This window comes from Pinus tabuliformis, chromosome 3_1, assembly GCF_031772625.1.
Source record: "Pinus tabuliformis cultivar Carrire ecotype Pingquan chromosome 3_1, CPIR1, whole genome shotgun sequence".
Classification (NCBI taxonomy): domain Eukaryota; kingdom Viridiplantae; phylum Streptophyta; class Pinopsida; order Pinales; family Pinaceae; genus Pinus; species Pinus tabuliformis.
The window spans coordinates 275,671,952-275,684,274 of record NC_142301.1 but is presented as its reverse complement, the minus strand read 5'-3'; the positions used below and the strand labels follow the sequence as shown (position 1 = coordinate 275,684,274).

Genomic DNA, 12,323 nt, shown 5'->3' with positions numbered 1-12,323 from the left:
GAAAACTAAATGCAATCCCAAGACAAAGCACTGCAAATCTAGTGTATTTTGTCTATTCACCTTGATTCATTCAGTTTAGAAGAAAGAGAGAGATGCGGATACATATAAAACATAAAAAAAAAACTCATTTACAAAGAAGTCACAATACATAAACTCACTGTCACAAGAATCCCACAAAAATGGCTGTGAAACCCGGTTCTATTCCTTGCCAACTGTTGATACAAAATGTTCGGTGAGTCCAACACTTCTGCCAAAGTCCAACCTTTACAAATGATTAAGAAATTACATAATATAGGCAAGGAAACCACTCATTCTAGCTATCAGGGTCGAATCCATGAGAAAAGGGGTGGTTTCAACCATATCTAAACTAAGAGCAGGAATATAGGTAGTGGAACAACTTGCCTCTAAAACTTAGGAAACCAATTCATTATAGTTCAAAACCACTAGGAACTTGATGTATCTACCCTATGAGGTGATTTTCATCAAAATTTACATCAAACACATCGTTTAAAATGCATACATTTACTAAGAAAAGAATAAAAGTCAACCACAAAAGAAACTAGGCGAAATCCTGAGTTTTTAGGCAAAATTAGCAAAAATGTGTCTGATGCGTAGTGCCCTGTTCCTATGCACAATGCCAACTTCAAGGTGAGTTTTGACTACCTTCTCGATGTTTCAATTGGGTGTGTGACAGCTCCTTGGAAATCTTGTCAAGTCTACTTTCTAGAACATCTTGAAGTTTTCAATTTGGAGTTCATTTTCCCTATCAAAAGTCAAATCTCCCAAGACTGGTCAAAATGTGCAAAATGAGGCTGCCTGAATGCAGAGTGCTGTTGCAATCAACTTTTTAAGGTCTTCCTCAACTCCAAATTGAGCTCATGATAGCTCATTGGAAATATATTTGTGTCTAGTGACCATGTTACTCATCAAGCAAGTCATTTGGCCAACCAGGCTAGGAGAAATCTTGATTTTCCGAAGGTCACTCCAAAGGTGCATCAATCCTCCTGAGGCCAATGATGTTTTCAAAATTTATACCAAACAATAAAACCTATGTAAACAATGAAAGAGGTTTTTCTTCATGGGTTAGTAATGGACAAAAACCTCTCTCACATTTATCAAATTCATCTTTTCTTGCTCCGAAACATAGTTTTAAGAAAACCTATCCTGATATGTGGAACAAGGGGATTTGTAGAAATGAAGGGAAATGAAGGGGATGAGGGGTTTCTAAATTATTGAGAAGATTTTGGGAAGTAGGGAGGGGTTTTAGGAAGCAGGGGAAAGTGGAATTTCAAATATTTAGTGAGGTCAAGGGGTCAAAAAGGGCAAAACACGGGCCTAACCTAGAAAATTGTCAAATTTTAGCAATAAACTAGGGTTTGTGGGAAAATGATGAATTTGAGGGATATGAGTGATGGGAAGCATTTAAGAAGGTATATTAAGGATAGGGGAAGGTGTATGAGAATCAACACACAAGTTTTGTTGATTATTTGACCATCCAAGAAAAATTACCTTCAAAACCCTAGGAGAGGGAAATGAGGCTTACCTAAGTACAATTGAAGCACGAACAAGGTCTGAAATGACCCATTGGAACCTGAAATGATGATGACAACTCTTTGAATGATGGTACACTAAGCTGAATGGTGACATGGACCAATACTTGGAAGACTTTTGGAGGAGTGAAAACAACCCTAGACCTAATACCTAGTGACCAAATTTTACTTGAAGACTCACTGAAATGACAAAATTTGACTTTGACACCCTGAGACCACTTTGTAAGAGCATATTTGATCAATAATGGAAGGCTTCAAAGGCTGACACTAACATTGGCTCCATTGGGGATGGTAGCTCCTCGGAGGTGCCAAGAAAACTATAGACCAAGTACCCTTATGCATTGGGCAAGGAGTAAAAAACACAAACTGAAATGGATGACTGAAAACTAATGACTCAAAGACACAAACTGACTTGAAACTGACTCAATACTAAAACACAATTGAAAAACTAGAAAATATGCTCAAAATTGAGCTTATTCAATAAAACCTACTCTAGCTATTCCATTCATCACTTGATTATGTGAAATGAAACAACCAATGCAACCAATTAAGCATTCTAGTTGTTGTTTGAATTCTCCGCAAGCGCTTTCTTATGAACAATAAGAGAGAACTACTAAAAGGTAACTTCCATGAAAACTTGTAAATTGCTCCATTGAATAATATGGATTCTCTATCCAACTCCAAAAATACTGCATATGGATCTTAAAATTCATGTGCACTGGGACTTAGCTCATCCGATGAATTACTTTTCTCCTCCTCGTATCATGAATGCAAATTTTCATTTAAGCTTCGTGATGAGACTCCTACTGAAAATGACAAAGAAACTAGCTGCCAGATCACGTTTGTATCAATACGTGTTTCAATATCACAGTTAGCTAGTGGAGAAGGACTTTGACTGTAGAAATCATCCAACACATCAACTATTGGATCATGAAAAACTTGAAACAACTATTGCAACCCACTTTCTATTGGTTCCAATGAGATTGCATGATTTTCTATAGGCTGCTCATCCTTTATTGAAGATATACTATGCAAATTTCCTTTCAAATACTTAAATGATCCAAAATAGAATGGAACGGAATCATCTTGCATCATTTGATCATATGTTCTAGCTTCCAAATCATCATCTACAACTTGACAATCAATGGCATTTGGGGGCTGCAAATCTGGATATGAAAATTCTTGAGCAAGGATTTCATTGCCCTCAAGATGGTCCAGATCAAAACTTATCGACGTTGATTTTTGATTGCACAACAGTTGTCTATGATGAATTGAAACAAAGAAAAACAAAAATGCAAACATCCTTCACTTACTTCAAAATTTGCTGCACTTTCCTCCTTACTTCCATAGTTGATATGCATAAGTTGATCACTATATTCGAGCTGCTGAAAATGAACTTCCTCCTCCCACAAACTAGCTGCTGATTTGTTTGCAAGATTAGCTTCTATTTGGAGAACATAATCATCATCATACTGATCAAACTGAGACAAATCATCAGTATAAAACATGTCATCAAGTAGGCATGTCATATCAATAGATCTCTCTTCTCCAAAATGACCTATAATACAATCATTATCATATCTATGACAACTGGGATCAGAAACAAAATATTTTGGATGAGCAACTTATTCTTCTTCAATCACCGAGCCATGGGATTGAACATTATACTCATTCCTTATGGTGATCCTTTGCATCATCTCTTCCAATGCACTTACCAAAATGTTGAGCTTTACCTCTAAAGATGTGGATTCCTCTGGATCTATGTTCTTCATCTCTTCTTCCTTTAGCTTTTCCCTTCTGATCAACAAATTAGCCTCTACATCTACTGCACTGTTTTGCATCTCCTCAAATGTTGCAAGGTTCCTTTCTCTTAGTTGAAACTCCATTTCTAGATCAAAGGCATCTAGGTAGTGCAAGAGAGTGGATACAGGAGGAGGTCTTATATTGGCAGGCATCGAACAATAAACTTGGTTAATTCTGGCAAAAAACTGTTGCACTATCTCCCTTGGCTGTCTTTTCAGCTGGTTATATTCTTCTAGAATCAAGAAAGGGTTTTGGCTGACCACCCACTCGTCGAGGAAAACTTTGATGAACTGCTGGAAATCTAAGATTCTCGCATCAGGCAAGGTTTTGTACCAACTCTTGACTTTGCCTTACAAAGAAAGAGCAAGAAGCCTAATATTGACATCCTCTTCATCAACTTCAAAAAGGTCAAGAAAAGACTCAAAATTCAGTACATGTCTCTCAGCAGAGATGTTGCCACATTCACCATCAAATCTTGGTAGATAGAGGTCATGATTTTTAGGGAAAGCATGGGATATATGAGGTAAAATCAGAGGCTTGTATCTATTTGGAATTTTACAAGGTGTAGGAGTATATATAGAAGGTATAGAATTAGTATTGGTCTCTTGAGGATCATCATTTTGAAGACAATCATCATAAAATTCAGAAGAAGGGTCTTGATCAAGATCAAAGGCATGCACATATTTTGTATCCACAATCTTCAAAGGGAAAGAATCAAATGTAGGTGTAGGATCTTTCCTTGAATATAATATACTTTGTAAAACCTTCTTGATATTATCAGGAAAAGAGAAGAAGTAATTTATAACGAATAACATAATGTCTTGGATGAAATTCCAACTTGAATACATGATATTTCCATATTGTCCATTCATGTTTCTACTGGTCAGGCTCATCCTCTAGTGTAGTCCTTGGATCTAATCTCGAAAATTATTTGGAATCACCAAGTGAAAGATTTTGGCCTTACAGTGTCTGATCGTTGTCCACCATCAACAATTAGATCTGAACTTGATACATTTTGTTGAGGAACATAAAACTACATTCCCCAGTATGGTCGCCACTATGTTAGGGCCTGGATCTACCTCAGGTTGAAGAAAGTCAGGTCTAGGGTAACATCAAACCATGCTTAACCTGGTAGCTAGCCCTACCAGGTCGTGAGAGGGCTCTCTGTAAATCTCGATTAGAATATGGCAACTAGGGCTTGAGATGACTGAAATGAATGTTGATTTTAGGCTAGGTATATGGATCAAAGAAGTTTGTTTGATTTTATGTTTTGGTTGCTGGATCAATTGGAGAAGGCAGCTTGGGTCCAAGAAATCAACTCAGAGATACAGTCATGTTCTGTGGGGTTGGGTAGGCAAGAGCTTATGTACTAGAAAAGGAGTGAGATGATAGAATAAGACTGCTGACGAGTTGACGAGGGCACAAGAAATTAGGCATATTCTTCAAACAGTGAAAACATTGAAAACTAAATGTAATCCCAAGACAAAGTGTTGCAAATCTAGTGTATTTTGTTTATTCACCTTGATTCATTCAGTTTAGAAGAAAGAGAGAGATGTGGATACATATAAAACATCAGAAAAACTCATTTACAAAGAAGACACCATACATAAACTCACTATCCCAAGAATCCCACAAAAATAGCTGTGAAACCTGGTTCTATTCCTTGCCAACTGCTGATACAAAATGTTCAGTGAGTCCAACACTTCTCCCAAACTCCAACCTTTACAAATGACTAAGAAATTACATAATATAGGCAAGGAAACCACTCATGCTAGCTATCAGGGTTGAATCTGCGAGAAAATGGGTGGTTTCAGCCATATCTAAACTAAGAATAGGAATATAGGCAGTGGAACAGCTTGCCTCTAAAACTTAGGAAACTAATTCATTATAGTTCAAAACCACTTGGAACTTGATGTATCTACCCTATGAGGTGATTTTCATCAACATTTACATCAAACACATCATTTAACATGCATACATTTACCAAGAAAAGAAGAAAAGTCAACCAGAGAAGAAACTGGGCGAAATTATGAGTTTTTAAGAAAAATGGGCAAAAATTTGCCTGATGCGTAGCGCCTTGTTCCTATGCACAATGCCAACTTCAAGTCGAGTTTTGACTACCTTATCAATGTTGAAATTGGTCAGGTGATAGCTTGTTCAAAATCTTGTCAAGTCTACTTTCTAGAACATCTTGAATTTTTTAATTTGGAGTTCATTTTCCCTGTCAAAAGTCAAATCTCCCAAGACTGGTCAAAATGTGTGGAATGAGGCTGCCTGAATGCAAAGTGTTGTTGCAGTCAACCGTTGAAGGTCTTCCTCAACTCCAAATTGAGGTCATGATAGCTCATTGGAAAGCTCTTTGTGTCTAGTTACCATTTTACACATCAAACAAGTCATTTGGCCCACCAGGCTGGGAGCAATATTGATTTTCCCAAGGTCACTCCAGAGGTGTATCAATCCTCCTAAGGCCAATGATGTTTTCGACATTTCTCCCAAACCATGAAACCTGTGTAGAAAATAAAAGAGGTTTTTCTTCATGGGTTAATGATGGAAAAAAAATTCTCTCACTTTTGTCAAATTCATATTTTCTTGCTCAGACACATAGTTTTAAGAAAACCTATCCCGATATGTGGAACAGGGGATTTGTACAAATGAAGGGAAATGAAGGGGATGAGGGGTTTCTAAATTATTGAGAAAATTTTGGGAAGTAGGGAGGGGTTTTAGGAAGTAGGGTAAAGTGGAATTTCAAATATTGAGTGAGGGGAAGGGGTCGAAAAGGGAAAAACATAGGCCTAGCCTAGAAAATTGTCAAATTGTAGCAATAAATGAGGGTTTGTGGGAAAATGATGAATTTGAGGGATATGAGTGATGGGAATAGTTTAAGAAGGTATATTAAGAATATGGGAAGGTTTATGAGCATCAGGACATAAGTTTTGTTGATTATTTGTGTTGGCATTATGAGATAAGTGTTGTCCTTGATGGCAAACCACACTGATGACAAATCATAGTGCAGAAGGTCAGCAGCAAGGAATTGATGATCAGACTATAAGAAGAAGAGAAAGTTCATACACGCAGGTTCATTAAGCCCAAGTTGCGTATACAAGCAGGTTCACTATATACCAAGTCGCGTATACGCAGGTTCGCTATATACAAGTCGCGTGTACACGCTGGTTGGTTTCAGTAAAAGCGCGTGTATGTGGAAAACTTATCTTTGGTCCACGGCGGTTATTCCTTGGAAGTTGTGCCTATGGTTTTGGACCTTGGTGTCTCGACGGACGTGTTGATCCCTAGTTTTTGAAGTTGATGGTATTGGATTTCAATGGTTTTGGCTCTTGGTATTGAACAGGGCCTAAGGCTATATAAGGAGAAGGAAATCATTAGGCAAGTGTATCTGAAAAGTCTTGAATATCTGAAGAAGTATGAGATCCAGTATGCAGGTTATGGGTTGATGATGCATTGCTTGATTTGAGCTAAGGATGGATCTCACCGGCTGATTGAGAACAAGATCTAAGGACAGAACGGGATCAAATGGTTTGAAATGAACTATCTTTATGATGCTTATTCTAGATCTACATACTGACGCACGTATTGTTCTATAAGTGTTATGAGTATGACTGATGTCTGGTACAGCTGCAAGTTATGAGAAATTATTTTTAGATCTGTATGCGGGTTGGCTTTGGCAAAAGCGCGTATACACGCGGGTTTGATTCATCGAAGTAGCGTATACATTGTAAAGCTTGATATTTGAAGTTGCAGATGGGTCTGATGGTTATTACAGAGTTCTGTGTTTGCTCTGTGTTCTGGTGACGGTGTTGTTAACAGGGTTTCAGTGATTCAGAGTTTGATGATTGTTTTGAACTTCAATGATAGTTATGGGTCCAGTATGAAAATTGGATGAAAAGTGGCCTTTCAGATTATGTGTTGTGCTTCAGTGTATCCAGTCTGAAAATTGATGAAACGTGGTACCTGGAGGAGAGAAGATTGTAGGCAAGCACCTACGTACTAGTATCTAAGCTAGTACAAAAGCTAAGGGAGATCTTTGGAGCATTGTAGTAGGTAGCAGCCTGTGTACTAGTAAATGGATTGGCTAGTACAAGAGCAAAGGGGGTTGTAGCTCCCGTACTGGTATAAGACTGCACCAGTACAAATATTGTAAAAGGATTTTCTTATTAAGAAGAAGATTTAGATGACTTGCAGCAGGTGGTTTTCACCCACATTGGGTTTCCACCTTATATCTTTGTGTTCATGTGTGTGGCTTTTATGTGATGATCTGTTATGTTATACTGCACCTGTTTACTGTTAATATGGTTAATAATGTTCTGATGCATTTACTGAAGATAAGCTAACTGAATCATAAGATTTCTGGATATACGCTAGTTTCTTTAGACACAGCAGCGTGTACACGCGGGTTCACTTAACTGAAGTAGCGTATATGTTTTTGAGCATTGAAAAAGTTTTAATGATCTGATAATACTGATTCACCCCCCCCCTCTCAGTATTATTTCCAACAATTTGACTATCCAAGAAAAATTACCTTCAAAACCCTAGGAGAAGGAAATGAGGTTTACCAAGTACAACTGAAGCACGAACAAGGTGTAAAATGACCCATTGGAACCTAAAATGATGGTGAAAACTCTTTGAATGATGGTACACTAATCTGAATGGTGACATGGACCAATACTTGGAAGACTTTGGGAGGAGTGAAAACAACCCTAGACCTAATACCTAGTGGCCAAATTTTACTTGAAGACTCACTGAAATGACAAAATTTGACTTTGACACCCTGAGACCACTTTGTAAGAGCATATTTGATCACTAATGGAAGGCTTCAAAGGTTGACACTAAGAGGATTCAAGCTGAATAATTGTGCCTTGATTTTGTTGAACTTGTGGTCACAAGTATAAGGAAAAAAATTAAAGAGCAATGGGGCTTGCATGATGGTTTTGATTTGGGATTGAATAGAAAGCTTAGACATCAAGAAAAACATGTTGGCAATTATTATGGTTGTTACATGACTAAAATGATGGTGGATGCAAAGAATAACAATTCTATTGAAATTAAAATTCCTTTTTTGTTAATTTGTTGCCTAGGGATTTATCCATCTACTTATTTAACTCTATAGGCAATGTGTTTCATTATCAAATGTGGAAATCCTATTTTGCATTGAGAATCATTTCGTGAGTTATTAGGTCAAAAAAGTACATGACATTCAGGTGGTGGGGCCTTTTTTTACATATATATAATCTTTTGTAGGTCATACCTCTTGGAATGGACTTTAGTAATGTTGTAGTGCAATATTAGAATTCAGATAAGGATTTAGATAATGAATCTATTAAATTTCCCAAGTCTCCTTTACGGGGTGAGGTAAGTATCACTGCAAGGTTTAATTCCTTTTCACCATTTAAGATTTCACATACTAGAAAAATTGTATCCCTCGTTGCACATATGAGGGGCATAATAATAGTTTGTAATTTTAGATCCCAGAGTTTTTGAAAAATCCTTCAAAGCCCATAATTTTGGCTCTTGCTTGACCTAATCCCAAGAAGAATATGGCCACTTTAGTCAAGGCTTTTGGTGAATGTATCAAATTGAGGAAGCTGGAAAACTTGGTATGTCTTTTCTTGGTTCCTAAATTTAGCTTTTTCTTTAAAGGTATGTTTTGCGGCTTTGCCCTTGTTTGATAAGTTGATAACTAATATTTTATTTATCCGTTGCAAAATTGTAGATGTTGATCATGGGCAATCAAGATGATATTGATCAAATGCCTACAACAAGATCTAGTGTGTTGAACAATGTCCTGAAGCCTATTAACAAATATTATCTATATGAAGAAGTGGCATATCCTAAACATCACAAATAATCAGAAGTTGTTGATATATATAGGATTTCAGAAAAGAATAAGGTTTCATAGAACCTCATGTCAAACTATAAAATAAACTGTCCATTCTTGCACTTCTAATAGAAAAAAAATTTCAACTGTAGTTTGTGTGGGTGAAAGAAAAAGAAAAACAAATATTATCTATGTAATTTTGAAATGATGATGTTTGTCTGTGTAGGGTGTTTTCATCAATCCAGTCCCGGTGGAACCCTTTCATTTGACTCTCATTGATGTATCTTGACCAAGTTCTTTTTCTTTCTTCAAGATGATTTTTTTTTAAGAAGAGACAAATGTATCAAGTTTTAATATTAGAATCATTCTCGTAGTTTTGGAGTATTTTGAATATAAGAGTCCAATATATATTATTTTCTTTAATATAAAGACATACTTAAATGCTTCTCTTTGAAATGCTCTAAGACTAAATAGAATGGTCATAATATCAAAACTTGAAACATATGTATCTTCTAGATTTAAAAGAATATCATTTCTTTTATGTTTAGAGGCATGATATACAAAAGGATGCTTCGATGTCTAGTATATTTTCTTCTTAGAACTATTTCAAATTTCAATTTTATATCTTTGTGTGTATTTATGTATATGTATGCATATATATCTATCCAGAAAAGAACAATATTTGCATCAAAGTACATTTTTTTTATTATCTTTGTTTAGTTATGGAGCATTTTAGAGAGAAGAATTCAGTTACAAAATAGTGAATTGCATTGCAATTTTCAAGGCATTCTTTCATCATAAGGAAGAAATTAAATGTCTTAGCTTTGGTAGTGTTTTCAAGGTTATGTTCTCCAAATTTCACAAATAAATTCAGAAGAAGCCTTCCACAATTTCATACTAGCAATTCGATCTAAAAAAAATTGGTTGTGTAAAATGAGTAACATATGTCATGCTTCCAATTTGTTCTAATGCAGGAAGTTGCACATGGATTACCTATGGTTGCCACAAAGAATGGAGGACCTGTAGACATTCAACGGGTATATTGAAAATTTTGCTATCTAATATAAAAGTTTGATTGGATCTTACATGTGATTGATCACTCAAATTGGTTTATTGTTGTGCAAATGTTGAATAATGGTATGTTGGTAGATCTCCATAATAACAAGGAAATTGTAGCTACTTTGTACAAACTAGTAGTTGATAAGAACCTTTGGGCTGAATGCAGGCAAAATGGTCTATAGAACATTCATCTCTATTCTTGGCCACAACATTGCAAAATATATTTTTTAAGAATCTCCCAATGTAGAATGAGACACCCGCAATGGCAGAGTGAAAATGACCAAAATGAAAATATAGATTCTAAATCAAATAGTGGTTCATTCAAGGATGCCCTCGATACATATCTTTGGCTCTCATTAGATGCAGATAGGCCTTCTCACTCTAGTTCACTTAATAACCCCTTTGATCTTGATAAACTTCTAAAAAATGAAGAGAACATGGGAGGTATTTCAGAACACATTAGGATTATCTTAGAGAAGACTTAAGGACAATCAATCTAAATTGTGGAAGAAAAATGACATGAGTTCATAGGAAAAACAAAGTATATATCACAATATTACCATAGTTTCTTCAAGGAAACTAGTTCTCAGGACAAGAAAGTGGCTATTTGTGATTGCATTGGATTGGTATTATGATTTTGGAGAACATCGTGTTAGTATACAAGCTATTATCATGCAAGATATTATGAATGTAGTTCATTCTACTCGAAAAATTTCATCTCCTAGATTCATTTTATCTACTACGTTAACAGTTTTACAAATAATTTATATTCTTCATTCTGTTGGAATCAAAGTGTTTGCATTTGATGCTCTAATTTGCAACAATTGGAGTCAACTTTTATATACATCTAGTGACAGTTCATATTCACACATATATCTGGATCCAGACTATGATTCTCATATTGATTAACACTGGGGTGTAGAAGGACTAAGGAAAAGAATGAAAAAATTGATAGGTCCAAATAATTCTCGGTTCCTAGTGGAAGATATTGAAGAATAAAACTTCCATTGCTTGACCTATCAATTCAACAACATATCCACTATAATTTTTTACTATAGATGTCATTTTCAGTGTCTGGAGCATGTTTTATGAGTGGGATTCAACATCCTGAAAATCCAAAAAAACATTGGTTGTTGATTTAGGCACTTCTTTACTCGTTCCAATTTGATGACATTAATATCCTATTGTAAAAAATTAGAATGGAGTACATGAACTAGCTTTATTTATGTTAGATATTAGGAATCCATGACAACTATTAGCAGGATAAAAGCAAGATTCGAGAATATCATTGAATGTTAACTAGTCTTGTTAGCTTGTCAACATTTTACTTGGGTACTGTTTTTCGTGGCTCCCAAAGTAGATGAATTGAGGAGGCAACTAAGAATGAGAGGTTTGATATGCCCTATGGTTTACACTCAAATTGTTCCTAGCTATGTGTGATGCCTCTTCATGCTTCAACATCTCAAGCTTTAAGGAGATAAAATTGAAGACAACTCTTTTGCCTCTAAATTTAATTTGATGATTTTAGTCTTTAATTTGAAGATTTTGGACATATTATGAATAGTTCACCAAAATTTTCCACAATAACATATTGTATCCTTAAAATAGTGAAAATTGTTACATCCCTCAAAATAATCATATAATGACTCCTTAAATAATCTTGGATACAAACTTCGTGGCACAATGACAATCACTACAAATATCAAATTCAAAGCCTTTTGGTTATGTGAATAGATGACCTGTAGCTAATAAACCCAAAATAAAAGACAAAGTTATGAATTTCAAAATTTATGCTTCTTGTCACAATCCTTCATCATTGTAATGTAGCATAAATTTCTTGTCCATTATATTACCTTCACCATTCATTAGTTGCGCCAAGCTCTCTAAAACCATGTATATTTTTGTGATTGCGGCTATGATTCAAATGCTTCAATCGATGCATGGACCCTCTTATTTATCTCAATCGCAGTACACCTTGGAATTATTTTTAACCCCCTATGGTTTAAAATTGTTCTCTCTTTGACTACATCAACCCATCTTCCCGCCGCAACAAAGAGGTTTCATACCAATACATAGTTTCC

At 35.7% G+C, this 12,323-nt stretch overlaps 1 pseudogene; it reads left to right on the top strand.

Moving 5' to 3' along the window:
- The first annotated feature begins 179 nt into the window (after positions 1-179).
- LOC149186863 (sucrose-phosphate synthase-like) lies at positions 180-10,727 on the top strand (annotated as a pseudogene).
- The last annotated feature ends 1,596 nt before the right edge of the window (positions 10,728-12,323 follow it).